This window comes from Camellia sinensis, chromosome 9 (genome assembly GCF_055761805.1).
Source record: "Camellia sinensis isolate YWXY chromosome 9, ASM5576180v1, whole genome shotgun sequence".
Classification (NCBI taxonomy): Eukaryota; Viridiplantae; Streptophyta; class Magnoliopsida; order Ericales; family Theaceae; genus Camellia; species Camellia sinensis.
The window spans coordinates 63,329,714-63,354,379 of NC_138969.1; the positions used below are offsets into that span (position 1 = coordinate 63,329,714).

Below are 24,666 nucleotides of genomic sequence, written 5' to 3' on the forward strand. Positions count from 1 at the left end.
GCACCCGCACCCCGATACCCGTACTTGAGTCCGTGTAATAGATTGAACCATAGGGCGCCAAAGAGGTTGACCTTTGAAATTGGCCCATGTTCTGTATTCTCATTTGTAGCCACTATTCCTTGGGTTGTTTAGTGCTCTCAGGAAGTTGATGCTTTGGCCTAGAAAGTGGATCCCAATTAAAACAGAGGGCGGCAAGTAGAAGAGCAGGAGAAGGTGGCGAAGCAGAAAAGTGAACAAATTGCATTACTCATGGTGGATACCACGAATCAAAGAAAAAAAGCTTTTAGAGTACCAAAATGTGGTAATAGCCTCTATACTTTAAAGGTGCTTTTGACATTTAATATTATTGATTTGGTAATATGATTGTTATTTGTTTCAGTTTGAATTTTGTTTCGTTCTATCTGTTGAAATAATTTTCTTTTCTATGTTGTAAGGATTCCTGACTAAAAATAGTGGAAGTGTCTATATTTTATCAAATACAGGATTTTATATGATATATTAAGTTGCACGTCCAAATCTTTCATCAACATAAAATAGATGGGGATCAACAGGATTTGAAGTTTTAAGGCTAGATGTGTTTTCACCATTGTAATCAACTTGGAATGTTAGCAGAGTCTAATATGTTCCTGTCTTAGAATGAGATGCATTTGGATATTAGATAATTTTTTTAAAAAAACAACGCCCAATTAGTATACATTAATGTGTGTTTGGATATTAGATAATTTATTGATATAAAATTTGATTATGTTAGTGCCGGAAAAATTCATGTGGAAGCAGGGATTTGAATGAGCTTCAGATGGTACTTCTGCAATATCACATTATATTGAAAAAAGGGATCAGGCATTATGCTAGTCTTGACAAAGATTAAATGCCAACTAACTTCTTGGTGGGATAATTCTAGATTCTAGTTTGATTGAGTGGGCAGTTGAATTGTTATTTAACAAACTTTATTTCTTCTTTTAAAGTTTATATTTGGCAGAAAGCAAAAATGAAGTTTTAACCAAATTTCATTATGCATCAGATTAGACAAATTGATCATTGTGGAGAAACATGTTTACCCATTGAGAAGTTAAGGTGAGCTAGATCACCTGTAGATGTGTCACAGAACCCCACTCATAAAGTGGAATATCATAAGTTCAATAAAAGTTCCTCTGGGATAAAATGAACTAAAGGCAACATATCATTTAGACTTAACTTGAACTTTTTGGAAATGGTGTTATGCCCAGGGTCATCAAAATAACTGGCATTTTTATTATACACCATTTTCTTCATAAGGAACCAAAATGGTAATAGTGACATAAATGCTCCCACTGATTCCTTTTGAGTGCTTGGACATGAAAATCAATCAAATTGTCAAGGAGTGATTCCCTTGACCTTGTGAAGAAGGGTCCTTGCAGCACACAATTGCTGCAGCAAAATCTTGTTAATAAAATGTAGAAAGTGATTTTTTAATTTATTTTTTTTAATTTAATAACTGAATTGTTTCCACTAAACCGATACATTAGGTCTATTCAATAGGGGAAATATTATTTTTCATCAAAGTCAATGAAAGCTATTTGAACTTAAATCGCACCATTAGATTTCTTTGGTTTAATATGAATTGGTAGCCCCTGATTGAAAACTGGCATTGGATCTCTGCAGAAAGAATTGTCAATGCAGGAAAGCTTACATGCGAACCGAGTCACCAACTAATGAATCATAGCTAGTGTCTCGATTCTGGCAAACTCATACCCAGGACACATTCTTGGTCCTCCTCTGAATGCCACAAAGCAGTAAGGACGGGCTGGTGCGTGCTGCTCAAAGCGTGTTGGATTGATGTTTGATGGATTTGGGAAAATCGTCTCGTCCATGTGAGTCATGCTTGCTGCCCATACCACCTGTTTATCAGAAATTTGTCACTTCTAGCTATTATTTTATTTACATTACACACGTTTGTTTTGGTAATTAATCTACAATTGTGGAAATATTAGCAATATTTGCACATACTTGCCACCCTTTTGGTATTAGATATCCTCCAAATTCTGTATCTTTCAGTACCCTCCTGAAGGAATAGAACCCAGGAGGGGTTATCCTTAAGAGTCTCCATTGCTACTCTCCATCTGTACTTCATCTTGGTAAGATCATCCCATGTGAAAAGCTCCCCCAGGGTCTTGCTTTTGGCAATCTCCTCTTGTTCTGCAATCTCAAAGCAGATAATTTTTCAGTATGTTCTGTAACGCCCTCAAAAAAAAAAACATTAAACCCATCAATATAGACATGCATTCATATACAAAAGATCCACATTCTTTAATTCATCAGAGTACTTCATTACAAAAGTATTACATATTAACAACAAAAGCAAATGCCCTACGGGCTTACAGCTTTTGTAGTTAACACTTGGTTACAAAAGAGAGTACTAACTCAATTACATATTAAGCCCTTGGCTTGAATTTACATGTAATACATCAAAAGAAATAAGACAACAAATGTGTGTTCGCCCCTAGCCTCCCAAGCTATGTCCTTGGAGGTGGCATGCTACCTGTACCTGAAAATGATGTTTCCATATAGGGTGAGCCACAGCCCAGCAGAGATATACTAAACCAACTATGAACAATGACTAAAAGATTAGCAATTGATAGATGGCCAACACTGATACATCCACATATATCACGTCACAATTTCATAACATACGAGTCTATGTCACTTCTCATTTTCCATCTTTACTTAATGGATAAGCATATTAGCTATATCAACACCTCAACAGATAAGCATATTACACATCAACAGATAAGCATATTAGCTGTATCCACACTTCACTAGACAAGCATATGAGCTGTATCTAAACTTCTCAAAGATAAGCCTATGAGCTGTATCTTCACTTCTCTAGACAAGCATATGAGCTGTATCTACGGAGTTCATCCCCCATCTCCTCCCAACACTATCCGGTTTAGAGGTACATCCCCCATCTTCCCCTAAACCGCGGAGTACATCCCCCATCTCCTCCTCTACACACAATGCATATAAACACAAAGGTTCTATACACAATCAATCAATACATAAAATTAATGTATTCAATCCACCGTCATACTCTATGACACATTCAATCGATTAGTTTTAGTTTGCCTAATCATCATGCATTGTCTACAACAATCAAGACTAGCCTCCACCGATAGCCCAAAGCAGTTATTTCTAAACAGAAAGTAAGTGCACAAAATGGATATTAAATCAACATTTCAATTAGGTGAGCGATAACTGATTCAACTACATCCTTTAATCCCTTCCCTTTCCAATTTCCAACAATTAATTATACAAATTAATCAATCAATGTAATTAGGGCATTTTTCATAATTAACATTACAACTCTTAGGTTCCATTTTCATTAATGTTTTAACATTAATTTCACTTTTTCATGCCAAACATGCATCTAGGCTTTATATAGCTAAAACTCCAACTTTTTTGTAAATTTACACAAAAGCCCCAAACTTTCACAAAATTACCAAACCAACACCAACATCTCAAAATACTAAAATTTAAAGACAAAGCTCATAAAGAGGAGTAGGATATCCCTACCACGAAGTTAGAGCTCGGATGGAGAAGAGACCAAAACCAAAGTGCTCCAAAGATCAAGATTTTCAGATCAAAACGACGCCCTCGACGATCCACACAACTTTTACAAAGGCCGAAGAGAAAGAGGACACTCTAACTAGATCAAACCCTAGAGAGAAGGGAGTTTCTAGAGAGAGAGGCTCTCAAAATGGTTTTTAGAAAAAGTAGGAGAGAGAAAGAAAAGCAAAAAGTGATTTGAAATCACCCAGCGGATAACTCATATACGTATGACCCGCTCGAGCGGAGAACACGACGCTCGAGCGCCAAGAACAAAAATCTGGACACGCTCGAGCGCAATAAGGCCCGCTCGAGCGCCAAGACACAAGAATAAAGCACATCCGCTCGAGCGCGAAAACCAGTCCGCTCGAGCGTAGATTCTCCCCTCCCAGAACTTACACCGAAAAGGTACTACCTGCTCGAGCGTCAGAATACCTGCTCGAGCGCCACCGCTCGAGCATAAAGAAACCCGCTCGAGTGTGGAAATCACACCTGCAGAAGTTTTGCAGAGACCTGAAGAAACTGGGAGTGTGCAATCCCCGCTCGAGCGTCAAAACATCCGCTCGAGCGCTGAACTAGAAACCAAACCCCGCTCGAGCGTAGAATGCCCGTTTGAGCGTAACACCAAAAACCTGGGCAACAAGGATATAGACCAAGGCTTAACCAACCTGTATCAACCCTGCCCAAAACGTCCTAAAACTCAATCAAGTGGAATTAAAGGACAACTACAAGATAGATACCACTACCAACCTCACGGAACCGAGTCCGGAATACAACAGAACAGTAAAGGGACAACCGGGATCGCTATAACCTTCCCCCCTTAAAGAATTTCGTCCCCGAAATTAAACACAAGTTTTTCAAAAACAGGTTTTCTTGATTCTCAATAATATTACAACATAATAATAAACAACCCGACCCATTACCGGTCAATTCCATCTCTTTTCAAGAGGCATTTCACAACAAATATTACAAGTGCATTATCAACATGCAATTTTCGTCCATTTCCAACCATTTCCAACATACATGGTTCACAGTTCATATCATAAGCAATATACATGATATAATTCCAATTCTACAATATAGCCAACATATGCAATATCACAATCAACTCCCATACCAAGGCAAATTCTACAACATACTTCCATTAAACCAAAACATTACCAATGTTTTACAACTTAAGACATATATAAAGCTCTTAAGTCCAACCACATTACATAATCTAAATACAAGATTACTCATCAACAAACAAGTCTGGATATTTCTCGCGGACCTCCAACTCATGTTCCCAAGTGGCCTCCTCCACTCCGTGATGTTTCCACAAAACCTTTAGCAAAGGGATGGTCTTGCCACGCAGGACTTGATCCCGCCTATCCAAGACCCGAACCGGTTTCTCCTCATACGAGGCATCCTCATCTACCTCTAAGTCGGTCCAATCTAACACATGCGACGGATCCGGCTCATACCTCCGAAGCATACTCACATGAAACACGTTATGAACTCCGGACAACTGTGGCAGCAACGCTAAATGATAAGCAACCTCGCCAATCCTCTCAAGGATCTCAAAAGGCCCAATAAATCGAGGGGATAACTTCCCACTCTTCCCAAACCTCATCAAACCTCGCCTAGGTGATATTTTCAAGAAAACATGATCACCTACCTCAAACGCCAAAGGCCTTCTCCTACGGTCGGCATAACTCTTTTGGCAACTCTAGGCTGTAACAAGCCTCCTACGAATAAGTTCAACTTTCTCCGTCGTCTCCCTAACCAATTCCGGACCCAACAAAGGTGCATCACCCACCTCGGCCCAACACACTGGAGACCTACACGGTCGACCATACAAGGCCTCAAACGGTGCCATACCGATACTAGACTGAAAACAGTTGTTTAGGCAAACTCCACCAACGGCAAGTGCCTCTCCCACGTCCCACTGAGGTCAAGGACACACCCTCGAAGCATATCCTCAAGGATCTGAATAGTACGCTCGGACTGCCCGTCAGTCTGTGGATGATAAGCCGTACTAAAGGTCAACTTAGTGCCCAAGGCACTCTGTAAACTCTGCCACAACCTGGAAATAAAACGAGGATCTCTATCTGAGACAATCGTCACTGGGACCCCGTGCAATCTCACTATGTCCCGAATATACAAGTCGGCAAGATGATCTACCGAATCTCTCACGCTCATGGGAATGAAGTGCACCGACTTAGTCAACCGGTCTACAACCACCCAAATAGCACCACTACCCCGCTGAGTCCTCGGAAGACCTACAACGAAGTCCATAGTGACATGCTCCCACTTCCACTCGGCAATAGGCAAGGGTTGCAACAAACCCGCTGGCCTCTGATGCTCGGCCTTCACTTGCTGGCAAGTAAGGCACTTCGATACGAAAACAGCTACATCTCTCTTCATACCTCGCCACCAAAACTGGCGACCCAAATCCCGGTACATCTTAGTACCTCCCGGATGCACCGCAAGACGTGAATGATGAAACTCTCGGAGTATTTCCTCTCGGCAAGACTCCGGCACAAATAAGCGGTCTCGGTATCTCACACTCAGGTCGGGATACACCGTCAAACTCTTCGCAACTTTTCCACTGGAGATCTTCTCTCGGAAGGACTCTACCTCAAGGTCACCTCTCTGTGCCTCTAATACTCTAGTCACAAGTGTAGGCTGCGCAGCAACAGAAAACAAGGTCGCAGCCTCAACAGATTCGCCCAGTAGCAAATCAAACTCACTAAGTGCTCCCAACATCTCCCATTCCCGGATGGCTATACAAGCTACATCACTAATGGATTTCCTACTAAGGGCATCGGCCACAACATTGGCCTTTCCCGGGTGATAGTGCAACTCAAAATCATAGTCCTCCATGAACTCCATCCATCTCCTCTGCCTCAAATTCAAGTCTCTCTGTGTAAACAGATACTTCAAACTCTTGTTTTCCGAGAACACCTCGAACCTCTCACCATAAAGGTAGTGCCTCCAAATCTTCAAGGCAAAAATCACTGCTACTAACTCTAGGTCGTGTGTAGGGTAATTCTTCTCGTGAATTTTCAACTGACGTGTGCTAAAAGCTACCACTTTCCCCTCTTGCATCAACACACAACCCAAACCCTCTCGTGAGGCATCACAATAAACCGCATAACCTAACCCTCTCTCTGGAATAATCAAAACCGGAGCGGTGGTCAATCTCACCTTCAACTCTTGGAACGACTTTTCACAAGTCTCACTCCACACAAATTTGACTCCCTTCCGAGTCAATCTAGTCAACGGCGAAGCTAGCCTGGAGAAATCTTTCACAAACCGACGGTAATACCCAGCTAATCCTAGAAAACTGCGGATCTCAAACACACTCTTAGGCTGTGCCCAATCTTGCACTGCCTCTACCTTGGACGTATCAACAGACACCTTCCCCGGATACCACATGGCCTAAGAATTTCACTTCTCCTAGCCAGAACTCACACTTCCCAAACTTGGCATACAGCCTATGGGCTCTAAGCAACTCAAGCACCACTCTCAAGTGTTCCTCGTGCTCCTCCTCTGAAGGCGAGTAAATCAGGATGTCGTCCACGAAAACGACTACAAAACGGTCTAAAAATTCCCGAAAGATCCGGTTCATCAAGTCCATAAAGACTGCCGGTGCATTGGTAAGCCCGAATGGCATCACCAGAAACTCATAATGGCCATACCGCGTATGGAATGCCGTCTTAGGAATATCCTCCTCCCTGACCCTCAACTGGTGGTAACCCGATCTCAAGTCTATCTTAGAGAAACAACGGGAACCCTTCAACTGGTCAAACAAATCATCTATACGGGGCATAGGGTACTTATTCTTGACCGTAGCCCGATTCAACTTCCGGTAGTCTATACACAATCTCAAGGCACCATCTTTCTTTTTAGCAAAGAGGGCCGGTGCTCCCCACGGCAAAACACTAGGGCGAACAAAACCCTTATCTAGCAATTCCTGGAGCTGAACTTTCAACTCAACCAACTCTGCTGGAGCAAAACGATAAGGTGCCATAGAAATCGGCACTGTGCCGGGCACTAAATCAATGGAGAACTCAATCTCTCGGTGAGGTGGCAAACTAACGAGATCCTCAGGAAAGACATCCGAATACTCACAAACCACCCTCGGCAAAACAATCTAGGTCTCACCACACTCACCACTCTCAAAGCTAGCAAGTAGACCACTAAGCTTTCCCCGCCCTCGTGGATCATACCCCGGTGGCAAAACACTACCAACCCGGTCTCCCAAGAAATGTAACCACTCCCCGCTCAAGGTACATAACGTGACCCTCTGGCGGTAGCAATCGATAACAGCTCGGTATGACGATAGCCAGTCCATACCCAAAATAACATCAAAACCCTTCATGGGCATGACAACAAAAGGAAAAGGAAGCCTATGGTCGGCGACCTCTATATCACATCCCCTAACACCTTGTTTCAAGATCAACTCACCACCAATAGGCGATACTACACAAATAGGAGATGCTAACTGTGCCAACTCCAATTCCAAAACAGATGCAAATGCAGCAGATACAAAAGAATGAGATGCACCCGTGTCAATCAACACACTAGCAACCGAGTTGCAAAACAGAAAAGTACCTCTCACTACTGATGGAGCCGGTACTAGATCCTGTGCGGTAACAGCATACACGCGCCCCGTAGGCCCCTGATCTACTTGCTCACCCCTCGGAGCATACGACTGCTACACTGACTGGGACGACGAAGCCCCCGGATTGGCCCTCGAGGCCTGCACAGACTGAGCTGGCTGAAATCCCTGTGTCTGCCTAGAACCAGACGCTCCCGAAGTGGCACTCAATTGCGGGCAAAACCTCTTCAGGTGCCCGGGCTTACCACACTGATAGCAAGACAAAGACTGGCCCCTGCCCTGACTCTGGCCCTGAGGTCTAGCTGATGAAGAAGCAGCTCGCTGACCCCCTCCCTTCTGCGGGCAAACCGAAACTTTGTGACCCAGCTGGCCACACTTGTAACAGGTGAAATCCCCCTGACTACCTCTCCCGGAGCATGCACTCGGCACTGGAAAGGTCGACCTAGCCAAAGCACCCTGAGACTGCTGAGGGTTAGGACCCCTCCGTCTCCTGCCGTCATCCTGACCATCTTGGCTCCTCTTGGAGTCTCTTTGCCCCTCATCCTCCTCCTGCATCATGAGCTCTATGTAAGCTGCAGCATTCACCAAACGTCTATACTCTCGGATGAAAGATCCACCAACCCTCAACTTGAGGCCCTGCCTCAACTTCCGCTCAAACTCAAAGCAACGGCGTTCCTCGGACGCCACCAGTTCAGGTGCAAACCTAGACAGACTAGTAAAAGTAGCCTCAAACTCGGCCACTGACAAGCCCTGCTGTTTAAGCTGGCAAAACTGCTCCCTCAGCTTCTCCCTTGCAGCTGAAGATAAAAATTTCTCCTGGAAAGCATTCACGAACGCCTCCCATGCACCACCAACACTCCCCTTCTCGTACTTCCACCATTGACCCGCATCTCCCTTCAGTTGGAAGGATGCCAAGGTCACCTTTAAAGTCCCGTCCTCAATGCGAAGCATCTCGAACGTCTTCTCCATTTGTTCTAACCACTCATCAGCCTTAAGTGGCTCTTTCGGATCCCCAACAAACTCGTCTGGGTTAGACCGGAAGAACTCCCTCTTCAAGAAAGAAGGCCCTACCTCAGCTGCCTGATTCCCAGCTCTAAGAATACCCAAAGCTCCCGCTATCTCTCGGGCCAAGGCGCCCATAGCCTGCTGACCTGCTGGCTCGGCCACATTGGCCTGACCAACTCCCTCCTGCACTGCCGGAACGTCATCCGGTACAGGTACCTCCTGCCTACCATGCCTGCCACGCCTACCACGCCTTCGTCCTGACATCCTAATAAAGGTAACCAAGACTATTAGCACATTCACAAATGTGCCGAAGCTATAACACTCGTGTCCTAATGCATGGACAAGTGTAATTCACTCCACGTAAGCACATAAACACATAAGCACTTACGAATTTCATTTCCGGATAAGGATTGTCCCGAGGCGTTACTAGAGCTCCGGTTAGAAACAGCATTGATCAAGTGCCTTTCCAACAAGACTCACAGAAACCCAAGGATCCAATCAACATCCTAGAAATTAAATCCCATACCCACATTGTCACATAAACATGTTATCAATTAAGCACGTAGCATATGACACTACATCTAAGTCTCTATCAAGCGAGACAAACCCATTGTGATCCTAATCACTTCCCACGTACCCAAAGTATTCGAACCCGGTACGCTCTGATACCAAGTTGTAACGCCCTAAAAAAAAACATTAAACCCATCAATATAGACATGCATTCATATACAAAAGATCCACATTCTTCAATTCATCAGAGTACTTCATTACAAAAGTATTACATATTAACAACAAAAGCAAATGCCCTACGGGCTTACAGCTTTTGTAGTTAACACTTGGTTACAAAAGAGAGTACTAACTCAATTACATATTAAGCCCTTGGCTTGAATTTACATGTAATACATCAAAAGAAATAAGACAACAAATGTGTGTCCGCCCCTAGCCTCCCAAGCTATGTCCTTAGAAGTGGCATGCTACCTGTACCTGAAAATGATGTTCCCATATAGGGTGAGCCACAGCCCAGCAGAGATATACTAAACCAACTATGAACAATGACTAAAAGATTAGCAATTGATAGATGGCCAACACTGATACATCCACATATATCACGTCACAATTTCATAACATACGAGTCTATGTCACTTCTCATTTTCCATCTTTACTTAATGGATAAGCATATTAGCTATATCAACACCTCAACAGATAAGCATATTACACATCAACAGATAAGCATATTAGCTGTATCCACACTTCACTAGACAAGCATATGAGCTGTATCTAAACTTCTCAAAGATAAGCCTATGAGTTGTATCTTCACTTCTCTAGACAAGCATATGAGCTGTATCTACGGAGTTCATCCCCCATCTCCTCCCAACACTATCCGGTTTAGAGGTACATCCCCCATCTTCCTCTAAACCGCGGAGTTCATCCCCCATCTCCTCCTCTACACACAATGCATATAAACACAAAGGTTCTATACACAATCAATCAATACATAAAATTAATGTATTCAATCCACCGTCATACTCTATGACACATTCAATCGATTAGTTTTAGTTTGCCTAATCATCATGCATTGTCTACAACAATCAAGACTATTCTCCACCGATGGCCCAAAGCAGTTATTTCTAAACAGAAAGTAAGTGCACAAAATGGATATTAAATCAACATTTCAATTAGGTGAGCGATAACTGATCCAACTACACCCTTTAATCCCTTCTCTTTCCAATTTCCAACAATTAATTATACAAATTAATCAATCAATGTAATTAGGGCATTTTCCATAATTAACATTACAACTCTTAGGTTCCATTTTCATTAATGTTTTAACATTAATTTCACTTTTCCATGCCAAACATGCATCTAGGCTTTATATAGCTAAAACCCCAACTTTTTTGTAAATTTACACAAAAGTCCCAAACTTTCACAAAATTACCAAACCAACCCCAACCCTTAGTTGCACGAAGCGGGAGCGGGGGCGGGAGCGGGGAAGCGTGGGCCGATAGAAGTTTCTTAGGTTGGGAGCGCCTCGGGGAGCGGTAATATATATATATATATATATATTTTAATACACATTAGAATTTTTTTTATAAATATTTTTATTTTAGTACACATTAATTATTTTTTTATTTATTATACTTTTAAATAATGTGTTATTGTTAATTTTTTTTTATTTTACATATATTTGTTTGTGTTTTTTTATTAATATGTATAATATATACTCATATATATATATATTTTATATTTATATGTATATATATGATATATATTAAATAATAATGTGTTAATATATATTTTTTATTTTTAAATATATATATTAATATATATAATCATATAATATATTATATATATTATTTATATATTACTGAGAATCATATATATAATCATATATTATATATATTATTAATATATATGATATATATTATATATGTTTTATCTTATTTATATATTACTTAGAATCAGATATACGGTGGCCAGAGAGAGAGTGAGAGACGAACTGCGAGAAGGCAAAAGACGAAGGAGACGATGACAATCGACAAGAAGGAGCAGATCTGCGAGATCGAGAGAGAGACGAACTGCGAGAGACGATCTGCGAGAGCGAGAGAGAGAGAGACGATCTGCCAGAGAGAGAGAAGAAAAACGAAGCGAAGAAGCAGGCCATACCCAGACGACTTTCAGGTTCTTCACCTTCTTTCTCCTCTGTCTCTCAGTTAGGGTTTTTGTTCAAAGCCACCAACGATCCTATCTAGGACAGGATCGCGTTTCTCTCTCTACAGAAACGCGATTCTTACACGTTTCTTTCTAAGAAACGCGGAATCGCGTTTCTCACTGAGATTCGTCACCTGGTTGCGCGATTCCTGCAACTAAGCCCCAACATCTCAAAATACTAAAATTTAAAGACAAAGCTCATAAAGAGGAGTAGGATATCCCTACCTCGAAGTTAGAGCTCGGATGGAGAAGAGACCAAAACCAAAGTGCTCCAAAGATCAAGATTTTCAGATCAAAACGACGCCCTCGACGATCCACACAACTTTTACAAAGGCCGAAGAGAAAGAGGACACTCTAACTAGATCAAACCCTAGAGAGAAGGGAGTTTCTAGAGAGAGAGGCTCTCAAAATGGTTTTTAGAAAAAGTAAGAGAGAGAAAGAAAAGCAAAAAGTGATTTGAAATCACCCAGCGGATAACTCATATACGTATGACCCGCTCGAGCAGAGAACACGACGCTCGAGCGCCAAGAACAAAAATCTGGACACGCTCGAGCGCAATAAGGCCCGCTCGAGCGCCAAGACACAAGAATAAAGCACATCCGCTCGAGCGCGAAAACCAGTCCGCTCGAGTGTAGATTCCCTCCTCCCAGAACTTACACCGAAAAGGTACTACCCGCTTGAGCGTCAGAATACCCGCTCGAGCGCCACCGCTCGAGCGTAAAGAAACCCGCTCGAGCGTGGAAATCACACCTGCAGAAGTTTTGCAGAGACCTGAAGAAACTGGGAGTGTGCAATCCCCGCTCGAGCGTCAAAACATCCGCTCGAGCGCTGAACTAGAAACCAAACCTCGCTCGAGCGCAGAATGACTCGCTCGAGCGTAACACCAAAAACCTGGGCAACAAGGATATAGACCAAGGCTTAACCAACCTGTATCAACCCTGCCCAAAACGTCCTAAAACTCAATCAAGTGGAATTAAAGGACAACTACAAGATAGATACCACTACCAACCTCACGGAACCGAGTCCGGAATACAACAGAACAGTAAAGGGACAATCGGGATCGCTATATGTTCTATTTTCTAGTATCCTTTTATCTTTTCAGTTCTTAAATCTTTCTCATGAATCATGATGAGGGAGCTAGTTAGGGGCATACCTTGAACAATAGCAGCATAAATGGATGGTTCATTGGCTAAAAGCATGATCAAGAAGGTAAGGAGGATGGAGGATGTGTCATATCCTCCAATCATTATAATGACTGCGTTGGCCTCAATCTCCTCATCAGACAGTGGAGTTGAATCGTCTTCATTGCGGATGCTAAGCAAGCAAGTGATGAGATCTTGATGAGGGAAGCACCATTTTTTTCCAAGGTTACCCTCTTCTCACTTATAAGGTCGATGACTATGGTTTTCGTTTTTGCCCTTGCTGGGAGGCTAAGGCAAATTCACTGGTACTGACAGCATTCCTTTAATCATGTTTTGAAATAAACCTCTTAGTGCATCTTTTCTTGTTCCTCGTTCTATTCCAAATATGAGTGAACAAATAATGTTGAATGTGAGGATCTTCATCAAAGGCATCACCTATATTAGCGACAAATTGTTTCATACTATTAATGCAAGGAGAAAAAATTAGTAGGTTAACATGTCTAAGGTCCAATGGAAATTGTCATTTCTCCATGTGTATATGTGGTTGGTTTTGTAGATTCTCAAATAGGTACTAGCCAAACAGAAACCTCATGCGCGTCACTTGTTCCACTCATGACTTCATGATTTGATTTTGTAAAGAAAGGACCATCTTCATTTCATTATAATTTTATTGACTAGTTACTAGATAAAACTACGGATTTAAATCCAGAGTTTTGAAATTTACATAAGTAGTTGCAACATACGTTGACCTCATTTTTTCCATGCCAATGCATCTCCATGTGCTTTCTAACTTCTTCATCCATCTTCCCAACATACTGTTTTAATGCTTCTGGCTTCAAAAAGCATACAAGTGCTCCCCTTATTCGCTTGTGATCTTCGCCACTCAACTCCAGTATATTTTTCTCACCAGACTCTCCTCATTGATGCTGGTTGCTGGTTGGAAAACGTCTTGCTGTCACACATGTATATAAATTGGTTTGCAGCCTGTCCATGGAGAAAAACTGTATGAGTTCCAAAGAGGCTGAGTTTGGAAATGGGACCATACTTTCTTATTCTTTCATGGAACCATGCCTCACCCTTGTTCGCTTGCATGGCATGTAGAAGGCTGAGGCTATGGCCTATGATGGGTAATCCCATGGAACCTAGTGGGAGCTTGTTGGAAGTTTTCTTGGTTAGGAAGAGGAAGATAGGAATAGGTAAAAGTAGCAAACTCAGATAGTTAACAAATTCCATGGCTGAGGGAAATAGAGTGGTATATTGGTTTTGAAACTTTAAGATGGTGGAAGACTACACTTACATGGGCAATTTTGAGGTGGTAAGGACGACCCTTCTTTTACCTAAACAAATGAGAGAGATTGGCCCTTGTTTGCTTTGTCACTTTCTTTTTGTAGAGAGAGAGAGAGAGAGAGAGAGAGAGATTGGCCCTTCTTGTCTTTGTAGTTACAATCTTGCTTTGTCATTTTCTTTTTGTAGATACTTGTTGTCTTTGTAATTACAATCTTGATTGTCATTTTCTTTTTGTTTTCTTTAGTTGATGATGTTGACATGAATAGATGTTGTCAATATTTGTTTGGCATATAAGCTATATAATGGAGTTGCTCAGACTTTTCCAGAGTGATTAAAGCACTGCCTTCTGACAAGGACCTGCAATGTTCCGTAGTTAATGATGGTGATATGAATAGATGTTGTTGACAATATTCGCTGGACATATAAACTACAAAGGAGTTGCTTGGACATTTCCATAGTGACTACAACACTCCTTCCAAAAGGGGCTCTATTTCCAATGAGCAGCAACAAAGGTCCAAACTTTATTATAAAACTATTTGTACACTAAAATTTGTTATGTTCATTAAAACAAGAGCCATAATTCTAATGTTCAAAAATGCCATTAATCACCCTGTCATGGGTGTCAAATGACAATAATGACACATAATCTTCTTATTGTGCGACGAGACGGCAACTATTGTCATATGAAATTTTTACCCTTGCATCATCTCCTTATTTCACATCACCACTTTTTCACCTCTCACTGCTTTCTCTCTCCCCGTCATTTCTCTCTCTCACCCGTTTTTACACCGATGATTTTGATAATATAGGAATTGATGATAAAATGATGATGTTTGTCTTGCTCTTGAAGATTTTTGACTAAAAAAATAAGTTTTTCAAAATTTTTTTGGGGTGCTAAATACGTCTTTAGGCAATTGAAGCTTCTTTTTTGTTTTTGTTTTTGTTTTTGTTTTTGGAGTCTTTGAAATTTAGTAAGGCTTGTTAAGGTCACAGGATGAGAAATAGTTTTTTTTTTCCCTTGAAAATGTTAAGTCTTTGGGACATTTTGTCAAGAAAAAAAATTGAGTATTAAGATTTTTGCATGGAAGTTTTATAATTTATTTCTCCATTCACTAACGGTGAGTGATTATAAGTGAGTTTTCATTCTATACCATTTTTCCAAAGTAGAAACTTCATTTGGGTTTTGAAGTTTTAAAAAACCTTTCTTAGTTGTTGTTTGAGTAGAAGGGAGAAAGACAAACGATGAAGGGGAGAGAGAAAAACTGTTGAAAAGGAGAGATGATGAAGAGAGAACAATTGGAGAGAGACAGAGAGTAAAAGGTGAATGATGGTTGAGCTAAGCCCTAGAGGAGTAACCAATCAGAGGAAAGGGTCTTAATTTATATTGAACAAATGCACCACATACAAGTTTAAAAAAAAAAGTATCATGGTATGTCATCCTTCCCTAAAATGGAACTTTCATGCTGGAGCAAGAACTAGCATGAAAATCAATCTAGAGCTAAAGCAGACTTGAGGGCTCTTGCTATTGACAGGAATGAACCTACTTCTCAAGACCAGGTATGCAGCTTGTTGGTTGCTTTGAGTATGTCGTGGTTAGTTAGGCTTAGTTTACTTTGTAATGAATGCAAACAAAAATAGGCTGCATTTATGCTAACAAGGGGAGCTGAAGATTTCCTTGCTACTTCAATACTAAGACAATAGTTGTTGTACTATTAAACAAAAATAGTTGTTGTACTATTAAGATTAAGTTAGTTATACACTAGAATACCGTTGGCCTTGACCTTGGCTACGTTTTCAAAGTTGAACAGCCCGTCTGTTATAGAATTTGAACACCATCCCATTTCAACCAAAAATACAACCCTGTCTAGATTAAATATGAAATTTCATGTAAGACCTCATTACATAAAAGTTGATTTTATTGTTTATATATTGCAGAGGCAAAATTGTCTTTTGCCACACGTTCTCATGGGACAAATTCATCCCATGGTATTCCTAATGCGTGCATTTTTGGGAATTTATTGTTTAATGGGATTGTTTATCCACGCCTTTTTTTTTTTTTTTGGCGTGCAACTAAACACGAACTATGTGGAACTTATCAAATTACCAATCCAATCCCAACTCCTGCCAGGGTTATCAAATAAGACCTTAATGTTGGTAGATCCCAAGTATGTCTTTGCATTGCAAATAGGAATATTGTTCAAGAGGGATTCTCTGTAATGATTGGTTGAGGGGTCTACGTCAAGTTATTTTTTGGCATGGTTTATGGTTCGGTGATAAATCTTTGAAAGATGAGTTTCCTAGACTATTCTTGATTTTGTCTTAGAAATTTGCTATGGTTAATGATGTTCTTTTGTTCGATGGAAGCTTGAACAAGTGGTGTTTGCAATTCGGGAGGAGTTTATTTGTTTGGGAGAATGTCCTTTTGGATAATTTAATGAATACTTAATTCGCTATGCTTGACTCTTGATATGGAGGATAAGCTGCAATGAAAGTGGGATAAAAATAATGGAACCTATTCGATTAGATATTTTTATAATGTCTATGAAAATTTATCTTGTGGTTTTGAGGTTTCTCCTCTCAAGTTGCATCTATTTTTTGGAATAATCTTTGCCTATTCAAAGTCAATATTTTGTTGGCAAGCTATTCTTGGTAAAGTAGCATCTCAGGAAATTTTTAGCTTAGAGGGGTAATCCTAAATGAGTCTTAAGCGCTTTGTCCAATGTGTTTGAGATTTGTCAAATCTGTATACCATCTCTTCATTCACTGTTAGTTCACTTGGGAACGCTGGTCCTGTTGTTTAAACTGGTGCAGGTGGTGTTTGTTCGGTTTGCCTGCCTCTCTCTTTGATATTCTTATGTGGTGGTTTGATCCTCCTTTTTGGAACCTTGAGAAACGACTTTGGGTGATCCTCTTCTACATGGTTATCTTGTTAGCTCAAAATGCTACGGTCTTTAACCACTCAGAACAGCATGTTCATGACGTGATTCACCTAGTAAACTAGTGTTTCGCTCTTTGGGCAAAAGCTTGTTTTGTTATTGTCAATTACCCAGTGTTTGGTATTATCAGCTACCTTGACGGGATCAGGAAACTCAAACTAAAGCTTCTTTCAAAGCCACCTTGACAGACATTGAAGTGATAAGATGGTTGAAGTGCGAAGGGGGCTTGGCTCTTTTTTATTGTTCTTCTTGTTGCTGTTGATATGTTCTTTGATGTTGCTGGTGGTGTAGGGTTGCTGGTTTGCTGGCTAGGGAGGTCTTTCTTTCATGAAGAATATTTTTATTGCTATGAGAAGCCTTAAGTTATAACTTATAAGACTCTTGTTGCTTTTTAAGATTGATGGTTGTTCTTGACACTACAAGAAAAAGTACATTGCACGGCGTTTGTACTATAGCGTTTTTTGAAATGTCTTTGTTGATTAGTCAATCGCAACATTTTGTAAACGTTGTCTTACATCTAGGTTAGACGACGTCATTTCGCTATGTAGTGATCACGCCCGTTCATATTAAAACCTTCTCGCCATTTGAGACCTTTCAAAACCATGTCACTCCAGACTCTCTGAAACTTAGATCCCCTTTTCAAAACCCTCTCTCTCTCTCTCTCTCTCTCTCTCTCTCTCTCTCTCTCTTTCTTCACTTCAGATTCATCAATTTACAACCACCATGTTCTGAAACTCTTGGTTTCCTCGATATCGAGTTTGGACAGAAGATATTGTGAAGGCTCTTGAGGTTGAAAGCCCTCGGTCACTCTTGGTTGAATGATCTACGTTTCTCTCTCTCTCTCTCTCTCTCTCTCTCCCCCATCAAATCCATGAAGGTTGTCGATGATTTGAAGGTTGATTCTTGCAAATTTGAAGGTTGATTGTCCAGATTTGTGATTCTCTCTTTCGATTTTGTGAGTATTTAATTTGTTTATCTATCTCTTTTTTTTAGATTGTATACATCGGAGAACACAGATCTGAGACCAGCCCCTGTCAAAATTGTCTTTCAATCAATTGATCGATCAATTGTTTTCATTCAAATCTATTTCGATTAATCATTTGATTGATTTTGTGTCTCACTCTCTTTTTGCTTATAAATTTCTGTTTCTCTCTTCAAGATTTAGATCTGTTCTGCTTGCATTTTGGCACTACACTTTGGCATAAAGGTAATGAGCTTCATTCTCTTTCTCCTGAAAATTGCATTCTATGTTCAATGCATATCCAGACTTAGGCTTCTTTTAGTATTGATGTTTTTGATACTGTATGTTAAAAGTTTTTGATTTTTTTTTTCAAATTTTTTGGTTTGGTTGTGAATTTGCCACTAATTGTTATATTGATTCCATGTTTCTTTATGCAGTAACTGTTGCTGCAATTTTTATGAAGTAAATTCATTGCAGATATTTGTTGATTTTTTTTATGTGGATTGTTGGAAACAGTGAGTAGAAGCTCAATGATGAAGAGATGTAGATCTGCCCTCTCTTCGATAAGATCTGCTTTCTCTCTTTCTGATCTGCTAATATGGTAATATCAGATCTGCTCTGTCTCTCTCTAGTCTATTATTTTGCCTTTTTTAGGAATCTCATGTTGGCATTTTCTTGCTTTTGGACTCGCCTAATAATCATTTCAGTGTAGTTCCCATTTAAATTGATAAGCTATTATTTTTCTTTGCTTGCAATTGCTTGGAAAGAAATTGATAAGCTATATGTAGATGATCTGGCTTTTTATTTTGTGAAGCTACAAGAGATTAGCTTAAAAAGATCATTCTGCATCTTAAAGTGTTTTGTGGTTTCTAGCATTGGTCATTCAACTCTTGGTTTATTTTTTATTTTTTGTTGAGTTACCTAGATAATGGTCCATCAAAAAAGGGGGAAAAGACACCCTTTGGTGGCCTAAAGTTTAATCTATTTATTCTTGTTACTTCTGCAGTCCATATAATATGCTTTATGCTTGTCACTAGTATATTTTGATACAATTCATGCTTGGGAGTTTATATCATGTTTCAGTTCAGAATTCAAATGTTATTTTGGATTTGTAGTTCATATCAAAATTTGATTTTGATGAGACGGTTAACAAAATATCAAATTTCAGAAAGTATTCATTGAAATTTTTGAAAATGGGAAGTATGAAGATGACCAATCAAATAAAAAAAGGGTCATATGTTTGAGGTGTATTTATTCTGGACAGCTATATTCTTGACAGTATTCATGATTGTTAGATATACAATATTTGATTTTTTTATTCAATATAAGGTAGAGCAATGATATTCACACTCCACTTGTGAGAGGCTAAAAGACAAAAAATAGAGTGAAAAATTTAAAAGGGAATGGGAATATCATTTCTATTAATGCTTTACTGAACAGGATGAACATGGTTGGTTTTTATTGTATTGCATACTCAATGTCTATTTTTCTTTCAGCTTGAGATCCTCTGTAATTTGGCGATGTGGAGAAAAAAAAATGTTGTAAGAATCTTATCAAGTTACTCTCTTGGTTATTAATATCATAGCCAAAAAGAACTAGAGGCTGATTTCTTTGTTGTTTATTCTCACTGCAGCAGTGTGACTGCTAGGTTAATAACCAAACATGTGGTTGGACTTGGCCTTGGGGAGGTAATAGTGACTGCAGTGTGACTGATTTTTTTTTTTTTTCTTTCTTGTTTAAATTCATATATAGTGGCCTCAAGTTGCTTGGGCATTAATCTTTGTTTAAGGGATACTTTTAATGTTTGGGATTTCTTATTTTTTAAGTAGAGAGATTATCTACTTGTTGAGACAAAGCATTATATGTTAAAAGGACTAATAAATGTGAATGTTTGATTGACTGATGTTTGGGATTTCTTATTGCATATGAAAGATTTGTCATTGTCAACCAGAAAAGGGTTGTCCATTTCCAATTAGGAAGAACAACAAAATGTCATAACAGTTGTCAATCTCCTCAAAGCTTCTTCTCTTTCTTGATCTTTCTCTAAACTTTCTCTTTCTAATAAGTTTTTTTTTTTTTTTTCGTTGTCCACTACAAAAAGGGTTGCTTTCTTTCTTTCTTTTTCTTTCAGGTGTCTCCCAAATCTCCAAAAAAACTCACAAATCCCTGAAACGCCCAGTTTCAACTTCTCAACAAGTTTTCTAATTCTGGGCAAGCCTCAAATGAATCCCTTTTTAGCATTAATAACATTTGTCATATACATCTGCTAATATTTAATTTTTGTTGGCCTTCTTGCTTCAATTTGTGATGGTTTGATTTTTTTCTTTTTTCTTTTTTTGGTTGGGTAATTATTGTTCTAATGATTAAATTCTGCAAATTGGGTTGGGATTCTGCTATGGATTTGGCTTTGATTTTGAAAGTTTTTTTATCTTTATGATTATATGGGCTTTAACTGTAGACCCTCTAAGTGTAATTGTTGCGTTTGGACATTTCATGGGTCTTGAATTCCAATTTGAATATCATGGAACGTGTACATTTTCTTGTTAAAATCTTATTGCTGTCAAGTAGTTACTTTTTCATTGAATTCAATCAAAAGTTGTATCAAGTTGAATTGTTCAGATGGTTTACTTACCCTCAACAGAGAAGTGGTAGTCTTGTGAGTGATAAGACTTTCTCTTTTCTTTTCTTTTTTTTTATTTTGTTTGTGTGGGATTATTTTTGTTTATGGAAACTTAACACATATACACACTGTGGGACGGGGATGAATCGGCGTCATCAATCTATCAATTTCTTTACTTCTTCTAAATTGTGCCAGCATTTAATTATTATTATTGATGGGGAAAGTTGTTAGCAACATAAGGGTAGTCATTGCAGATTTATCAGTAGTTTAGTTTATGCGAGTGTTTTTCTGTGTAGTTAATCGTGTTGGTTTTCATAGAGTGATATATAAAAATTGCTAACAAGTGTATAATTTCATCTGAGAGGGTAGAAAGCAATTGGGATAATTAGCTATTAGAGACTGGTAACAAGTTTTGTTGATCGGGTGTGCTAATTTATTGTTGTTGAAGTTGAAAATTCTCTCTCAATTATTGCTTTTCCAAACTGTGGTAACAAGTTTTGTTAATCGGGTGTGCTCATTTTCTTTTTATTTTTGAACAGGGTGTTATGAAGATAGTTAGTGTCAACAAACAGACTTTGGCTGGTTGCAAAGTAAAGATTTGGATTGCAGATTGGTTTGCACAGTTGAATAACAAAATAGGGGAGTGATTTGAAGAAAATTCAGACTATTGGACAGTGCACGATTGAGATTTGGAAAGTTGTAGAGTTAAATCTCGAAGGAGATAAAGTGGAATTTTATGGTCTTCAATTTGGCATTGTAATTCAAATTTGAGCCAATCTGTGTTCATTTATATAAATTCTTAATTAATTCTCAATCTATGTTCTTAGTTAAATGCTCAACCAAAAAAAAAAAAAAAAAACCACCAAATGAGTTGGTGTTTTTTGAAAAAACGCCACTAAATGATGTCATCATTACATCATACGGTAATTGTGACGGAAAAGTAAGTGGGTGTCAAAGATTTTGTCGTTTTTGAAAAGCTGCTAAGTTATTGCGGCAGTAGTATCTGTGACAAAAATATTAAACGTTGTAAAAACCTATTGCGAAGTCTAGTGGCATTTTTGAAATGCGGAATTTTCCTACAGTGTGATTTGAGAGTTTTGGGAAAATTTCTCTGTTGCTCTTGAGTTGTGCAGAAATGATCAATTCTACTTTTGTTCTCTCTCTCTCTCTGGTTTGGTTTAACTTTGATTCTTTTTGCACTTTCCTCAGCTTGATTTTTTTGCTCAAAAAAAAGAAAAAGAAAAGCGAAAGAAAGTGGAAGGCAATTATCATGTGCTTTTGGATGGTCCTTTGTGAACAAAACATGGAATAAGGTGGATGCTTACTACAAAATATATATATATATATATATATATATATAAATTGGTAGGGGAAGGGGAAGCTACATAACTGTAAACTCGAATTTAGACATTACATTTGGTAACTCATCTATCGGACTGACCCTTAATGTTAGCTACTTGTTACAACAACTCTATATATTTGGATGGGTGGCAAGGCAAGATAAGGTAGGTTGGAGCTAGGAATTTGAAAATGGACAATAATAGTCGTTTTTCATGCTATCAAAATTTGATGTGTTTCACATATAGCTTGTTTATGGATTTAGTACATGTTTATATATATATATATATATATTAAAATTTTTCTCAACTTTTTTGTGTTCCACATACATCTTGTTTGTGGGAGCCTTTTGGAAGATTTCTTGGTTAGGAGAAGGAAGATAAGTAATAAAATTAGTAAGTTCAGATAGCTAACAAATTCCATGGTAGGCAGACTTAGTTGTTGCCTTTGTAGTTACAAGCATGCTCACAAGGGTTTAACGGTTTGGTTTTGGAACTAATCTTTTGATTTTTATTGATTGAGAACTAAAATTGATCACATATTACAATTCAATTTGCTTGGATATTTCTAGAGTAACTAAGAACTTCCTTCAAAATAAGGCCTGCAATATTTTCCTTAATTGATGATGTTGATATGTATGAATAAATATTGTTTGTCAATATTTGTTGGACTTGGACATATAAACCATAAACTATACAGCAGTTGCTTGGACATTACCCAAGTGACTAAAGCTCTTCTTTCCAAAAGGGGCATGCAACAGATTTCTATTTCTAAATGGAGATCCTATATCTTCTTAATGTGTGTCATTTTATATTTCCCCAATATCATTGGTCCTCATGTTCACTTGAGATAAATATAATAATCAATTACTAAGGATTCATTGCTAAAGAAACATTATTTCCCACATGTTTTTATAATCATCCTATGTGTTAGTATATTATTATATGTTAGTGTTTAGCTTTAATAATTAGTGTCCCCTTGCTTTATGCTTTCGGTGCCTCATTTGGTATCCTATGTTGTCTTCTCCTCTCTATAAAGAGAGTGTACATCTCTTTGTAAATATACACAGAAATACACAGAAATATAGAGTTATTCATTTGCTCTCTCTTCTCTCTTTCTCAAATTATTGTTACATGGTATCAGAGCTAGGTTAAGAACCTAGTAATTTCGTTTCACCGGCGGGCGGCAATCTTGCCTTGGCCGCCCGCCGGACAAACCCAAATTTCCTTAATTTCTTCTTTCATGGCAGATTCTTCAACAACAATTCATAGCTCAAATACAACACTTCAACAAAGATAGTCTTCTCAATACAACAAACAGACCCACTCACCAATTGCCTCACTCTTCACCTCCAATCATCGTCCCCAACAATGGGTTTCACACACACAGGATTCATAGCTCCTTTTTGCACCCAGCAGACAGCTTTGCAATTGGACCCTCTGCCCACCGTGGGTGATAGCAACACACCAAACAGCTTGCAGCTGGTCACGCTACCCCCCCTGGGTTGATCATGAGGTCGCCATTGCCATGGTTATTAGAATCACGATCCGGATCTTACGATCCTACGATCTTACGATCCATTTAAGTATAATCGATCCGGATCGTGTAAAAATCTCCTTATAGGTAGGATCTTTCGATCCTGGTAGTGAGATCTTATAGGATCATGGAATCCCGATCCAAATCCGATCCTATCCGATCCAATTTACAAGCCTTATTTTGTATTGTATGACATATTTTATTATAAATTTTATGTTTATTGTCTAAATACCAATTTACGTGGTCAAAATAAATGATAAAAATTAAGTTGTATTGAATCAAATAGACTAAGAAAAACAAACTAGGAAACAAACATTCAAATATTGCGGTAATTTAAGAAAATTAAATAGTCGGAAAAACAAATTTAGCTTTAGCGGAGTCTAACGAGGGTAAGATGATTGCAACTTTATCCCAATTTTTGGAGAGATTATTTTTGTGACTTGAATGCGCTCCACCAGGGATGCTAACGACAAATCTTATCATTTGGTTGAGCTACTCTTTTGAGTTCTTAATCTTTTTTCATATCCAACTTTATTAAATATTTTTTTTTTCGCTTTTTATGCATTATTGTAGATTGTGAATTATTTTGTTATAGAATTCTTCTTCTTCTTCACCTTCTTTTTTGATAAAATACAAAACTTTTACCATCGAGTTTTCCATTGTATATTATTATATGTACATTTTACATGGAGTATTATATTTTTCACAATATTTTCACTTCTTTTTAATAAAATATAGGCTCATTTTGTGTATACTTTATAATAAATATTTATTTAAATTAAATTATTATGTAATTTGTCTTTTTCGGTAGGATCTTACGATTCTCGATCCGATTCTACGATCTGATCCTATAAACACCTCCAACGATCCAACGTAGGATCCCGATTTTAACAACCTTGGCCATTGCAACCAGCGTCGTATGCTCGATCGCAGTCGACGAGTTC

The 24,666-nt window shown here is 38.8% G+C and overlaps 1 long non-coding RNA gene and 1 pseudogene across 19 annotated transcripts in view; one reads left to right on the forward strand and one right to left on the reverse strand.

Annotated features, from left to right (window-relative positions):
- The window catches only part of LOC145798625 (uncharacterized), a 217,928-nt gene that overhangs the window by 22,200 nt on the left and 171,062 nt on the right, over nucleotides 1-24,666 (forward strand). For 2 of the 19 annotated variants that reach the window (XR_014339803.1, XR_014339804.1), the window contains 4 exons: nucleotides 18,666-18,829; nucleotides 19,725-19,769; nucleotides 19,862-19,916; nucleotides 21,388-21,662. This is a non-coding gene — a long non-coding RNA (uncharacterized LOC145798625). Of the gene's footprint in view, nucleotides 1-1,710; nucleotides 1,851-12,974; nucleotides 18,830-19,724; nucleotides 19,770-19,861; nucleotides 19,917-21,387; nucleotides 21,663-24,666 lie in introns of those variants that run through there. The other 17 variants (XR_014339794.1, XR_014339793.1, XR_014339796.1 and 14 more) reach the window with 17 other exon arrangements.
- On the reverse strand, nucleotides 1,563-14,277 carry LOC114292878 (beta-amyrin 28-monooxygenase-like; annotated as a pseudogene).